The sequence below is a fragment of the Durio zibethinus genome, chromosome 20 (assembly GCF_047325235.1).
Source record: "Durio zibethinus cultivar Kanyao isolate XHJ-2024 chromosome 20, ASM4732523v1, whole genome shotgun sequence".
Classification (NCBI taxonomy): Eukaryota; Viridiplantae; Streptophyta; class Magnoliopsida; order Malvales; family Malvaceae; genus Durio; species Durio zibethinus.
The window spans coordinates 11,979,005-11,984,743 of record NC_143181.1 but is presented as its reverse complement, the minus strand read 5'-3'; the positions used below and the strand labels follow the sequence as shown (position 1 = coordinate 11,984,743).

The following is a 5,739-nucleotide window of genomic DNA, read 5'->3' as shown; positions in this document are numbered from 1 at the left end:
TTAGTTATTATTGCTTTGATTAATAGTTTTTATTGCATGAATATTTGTTTGAATCTTTGAACATGGCTATGAGTTGAATATATTAGTTTCTTAAATTTTAATTGTTTTGACTTATAGATTGTGAGCTTATAATTTAAAATTTTATACATGTTCATTGATCGTTGAGATAGCATGTACCATATTGTGCCTAAATGCTTGCATATCTTTTTGAATTAGGTATATTGTTATATATAATATAAAATGTTTTTACATATACTTGTATGACTTTGATTGAAATATATGTTTGAATACTTGCATATGTTGGATTAAGTACATTGCTATGCATTGAAATATATTTGAATAATTATGCTTTTATTATTTCTTTGCTATAGTATATGTGTTCATCATGTTAGGAAACATACTTGCATAATTCTTTGTTATGACATGATGATGATTTGAACCTTATTACTCATTAGTATTTATGCTTTATTGCATATGTATGAGCTTATGATTCTTGTTTGGATAGGATATACTTATGAAAGATATGTTTATTATTTTAGATGTATTGATTGAATTCTTCATATGCATGAAACATTTGTGATATTTGAAAGTTGGATAAAATTACTAATGAATTTTTAATATATATTGAGGTCATGAGAACCTAATATTTTGATGATTTCATAATTGTTACAAGCATGACAATATATGCACTTAGCACTAGTACTAAAAGAATATTAAGGAGAATAAGGGTGATAGCAATCTCAAATAATGATAAAAGAAAACTAAATTAATTCAAGTGTAGAAGCCTTATGTACTAATTAGCCAAAGGTCTCCCTCCTCAGGATTGTCATATATTGCATAGCCAAATGCTGAAAGCTGACCTGCCATATATTCACCGTCACTCTGACAAGAAGTCAAAATATCAGAAAAAGCTAATAGCAAAAATCAAATTGAAATTTACATTTAGAACAACAAATGAACATGAATGAGATGGATTATGCCTTTATTTTTGTATCACGAACGGAATGTCAAAGCTCAATATAAGATCAGGTTTAACATGTAATCAATCACCATTAATATCTCCAAAAAAATTTCAAATTAGTAGATAAAATGATAAATCACAAAAATCTTTTTTTTTTCTTTTGTTAGGTAATAAGGTTTTCTTATCTTCAATGACTTCTGTTTTTGGTGCTCCTCAACATGACAACATCAGTGACTTGTAATACATCAATTCCCTTGATGAAAATTCAAACGCCAAACCAACCAAGATAGTCTAAATCTCAAGGCAATCACATGAAAATTCAAAGGTTTGAAAATTAAAATGACAGGAATAATATAGCTGCAGTGATGATTAGTAATTGCAAATTAAAAAATTAAGTTTCATTAGACATAAAGATCAAGGCATGGTTACTACTATTTCAAGCATTTAGGATCCGTATATTTCAATCAAATCTTCTGAATAAGCATGTAAAACACAAAATCTTGATAAATCAAAGTATTTGGGTCTTCTTTTTAACCTCAACACTACCCATTGAGCTGATTATCAAACTAAACATTTTATTAAAAAAAAAAAAAAAAGAGCACTTGCCTGGTTATGTGAGCACCCGAAGGTCTTAATATAAATAGTCTGAAAAAAAGAATTAAAAGGAAAAAGGAAAAAAAATTGCTGGGTTTAGTTCTTCAGGGATTTACCCCTACAGCATTCAAAGGTAACCTCATCACAAGAGGAGCTCCACCGCTGCCAACGAACAAATCCTCTGTCTTCCATTTACTTTGTTCGTTTCTTTCGACATCAGGGCTCCAACAAACAGAAAAGCAAACCAGCCCATGTTTCTCTGGCAAACTTAACTGATTTCTTTTCGCTTCCAAAATTAACAAGAAGAGAAACAACCTGCTGGGCCTTCCACGTTTCGTCACAGTGAACTGAAAGCTCAAATCAGCCCATGTATTCTGCCCCAAACTAAGGGTAATCTTTTTTTTAAAAAATAGGCTAAGGATAAAAATATTGGCATTATAATTAAAATATTATTTAAATTTTAAATATTTTATTTCAATCATTGAACCCTTAATTTTTTATTTTGATTCAATTAAATTTTTAATTAGATAAAATTTAGTCACTTAATAAAATTGAATCAATTAATCTCTCACTACAGTTAATTAAATTCTTAGAAAGATTTTAGAAAGAAAAGAATTAAAAAATAAAAGAAAAAAATTTATTTTATTTAATTTATATATATTAATTATGTCACATGAAAAAAATTTTATTTTATTTTATTGATATTATATGAAATTTTATCTTAGTTGGTAAAAACTTAATTTGTTAACTTTTCATCTAAATAAAAACTTAATTTGATATAAGTAAATATTAAAAGGGATGATTGATTGCAACAAATAAATATTAGAGAATTTAATTAATTGCAATAAAAAATAAAAAAATTAGATGATTTTTTAATTTAGTTCAGAAGCCTTTTATACTTTTTAGCCTAAAAAATAATAGAGAAAAAAAATATTTGACACGAACTTATTGGCCTACAATTCTATATATTATAAATTTATAATTATTAAGTTATAATAAAAATTATATAAAGGTCAATAACATATAAATATGAGCACAATTTTAAATTATAATTAGTTAATTGGAATACAATAATTATAAATTATATGCTTTTATCTTATTTTGCATGTAAAATTTAAAAATTAAAAATTTTATATAATAATAATTTAATTATTCAATTCTCATTTTCATTCTTGACAAGAAAAACACATTTTCAGTAAATAAGAAAAGAAACAACTCAATCATGGGCACTAACGTTGCATTTTGTTGGGGTATGTTTTAGTAAATTCTAATTACATTTTTTAAACATTTTTATTTGATAAATAAAAAAGTTTAAAATTATATTTAATTGTTTTAACCTTAGAATTCAAAATTTATGTTAACATTTTTTTATGAAGTTATTAGTAAAATTATGACAGTGAGAAGTTTCAATAATCCAGTATTATATTTTATATAAAAAATCAAATGATTAAATCAAACAAAAAAAAAATTGACCAACGAGTATTCTTTACATGAAACAACTTTACATGTTAATGTAAATTTCGATTAATATGCACTTTCAATAGTTTCAATTATTTATGCAGCATAAAATTCTATTTTTATACATACAATTATTATTCAAAATTAAATAAAAAAAAAAACTGGTTTGCAAATGTGATTACAAATATTATTACTCAACTCCTTGGCCTAAGAGCTAGAAAGCTCTTAAAAAATATGTTGAAAACTAAGATCTCCCCTCTGTTCTTATAGATTATGCTTCTTATGTAAATATATATATATATATATATTATTTCATAAAAATATTATAATTCTAGCTTAAGTGGACAAAGAGGCTAAAAAAAAAAATTGAAAAAAATGGAACTTAGATCCAGAATCTCAATGCTCACTTCAAGTTTTATTATACTTGATTCCATTTTCAATTCCAAATCATAAAAATATTTCTTCGTGCGGCTTATAGTATAAAAACTAAAAATATTTGAATCAAATCATATTTTAGTTTTTATTACCCTTTTTATTATTTTTTTTATAAAATTAAAAGAAATTTAAGTAAAATTTTTAAAAATATTGTTTAACAAAAAATTTTTAAAATTTTAAATATCGATGAACCGAATCAATTTGATCATATAAACATTTTGAATTTTGAATAATCAAAATAATTTTGATTAATCATTTTTTTTAAATGAAGCCAAACTAAACTATTATCGACAGTACCATATCAAATAAAGGAAATCCTGGTCCCTAACAATTGTTTAAAACTTATTTAGAGTCATTCTATATAATTCATACTTTAATTTTGTAATCCGTTTAATATTTGCTCAGTTTGGGATTTGCATAATTGAATAATTACTAAAAAAATTGTTAACTATTTTTAACTCAGTGCTTATTATAATCAAGTTTTATTAAAAATTTTTATTGTTTGACCTGTTATCCCTATGCAGGGATGGATCAGAATTTATACTGGATGGAGTATATTATTAAGTAATATTTATTTACACTATTTTATTTAGAATTGTTATAATTTAAAATAAACTTCATTAATGCATAATCTCAAATGCTTCTAGAAATATAAAATAATATTTATATAAAAATTAAAAAATATAAAAAATCATTTTATACAAAAACTCTAGAATAATTTTTTAGACATGTTTTCTTATATAGTTTTAGAAACAAATTTTATCCAAAGTTGAACGAAACATTATACTAGTTCATTTTTGGGATGTTATAATTAAGCAAATTTAATCTACAAGCACTAATAAAATATGTCACATAACTTTAAAAAATAAAAAATCCATATATTCATAAAATATTAAATTTGTATATCAAGCTGTCAAAATTAATTTAAATCTACGAAGTTAAAAAAAAAAAAAAAGGTATCAAATAAGGATTACTTGATCAAACTAACATGGAAAATGTCAAAAAGGATATATTTAAAAATTTTTTTTTTAACAAAGATCTTATTTCGATACTTACACTAAATGAATTTACATTTCCTTTTGGATAAGTTTGTTTATTTATTTTCCTTTTACTGAGTTGTTTGATTCCTAACAAATTGTTTTCTTTTTCATTATAATTTTCCTTCTTTATAGAATCTTTTTTAATTTTTTGAAAAAATAATTGGAGTTAATTTTAACTAATGTCAAAAGAAGTTACTATATTAACTACCAATAATAATTGAATTACTATTGGATTCATTCATAATGTAAAATTTTAAGTAGACAAATGAAATTAGTTGAGTGGCACATATCTCATTTTTTTAATTGATTTTTTTTAAAAATATACCGTAAGTAGGGATGGCATCGGGCGGGGCGGGTCAGTTTTTCACTTTTCCCGCCTCCAACCCGATGCTTTAATGTTTCTACCCGATACCCAACCCGCCCCCGCTCGGAGGTTGTAGCTGAAAAACCCGACTCCGACCCCCTTAAATATTATTTACCCGAATTTTACCCGATCCGATCCTAATTTAATCTTTAAAGCACCAACGTTTTTGTCTCTTTCTCTGCCTACCACTGTTTTCGTAATTCCAGTAATTGTTAAAAAAAGAAAGTCGATGCAAGGTTTCTGGAGCTGGAATTGGAGGTTCTAAAGTGGAAAAGTGACTGTGAAGCACTTGAATTAGATTTAGGACATTAGAAGCCTCAAAGCTTGTACTTGAGGATGAAGTTAAGGTTTTAAAGAGTCAGAATAATGAAGTTGGTGATCTGATTACAGAGAGCGACAATGAAGAGATAGTTAGCTATGGAAGAAAAGGGGTGACAGAGTGAGTTGTTGATTTGACCGAGGAGAATGACGAGATAGGGTTTTTCAGCTAACGACTGAGAATAGGGTTTTGGAATGTGAGAAGAGTAAGGCTAAAACCGATACTGAGGTTTGGAAGCAAAAGAAGGAATTGGAATCATTGACGTTACAGGCGAGAGAGCGGTGAAAAAAAATTAAAATTCAAAAACCCTAAAAAAAATTATATATATATTTTAAGGGTATTTTGATAAATATTTCGGGTCGGGTAGGGTCGGATTTCATACAAACCCGACCCCGACCCGAATCCGACATTTTAAAAAATAAAATCGACCTGACCCGACCTTAAACCCGATTTTTGAAAAAAATCCGACCTTAAAATAGTCGGGTCGGGTCGGAACCCGACGGTTTCGGGTTGATTTGCCGACCCTAACCGTAAGAAATATATATTACTCAACTAATCTTATTTGTGT

General features: G+C 26.3%; 1 long non-coding RNA gene across 2 annotated transcripts; it reads right to left on the bottom strand.

Moving 5' to 3' along the window:
- Positions 1-597: 597 nt before the first annotated feature.
- Positions 598-1,949, bottom strand: LOC111315185 (uncharacterized). Of its 2 annotated transcripts, none has more exons than XR_016330851.1 (2): positions 1,568-1,949; positions 598-882 (listed from the first exon to the last, which is right to left on the bottom strand). It is a non-coding gene; the product is annotated as an uncharacterized LOC111315185 (long non-coding RNA). The 2 variants fall into 2 exon arrangements; XR_016330850.1 differs by having other exon boundaries at positions 1,672-1,949.
- Positions 1,950-5,739: the final 3,790 nt, after the last annotated feature.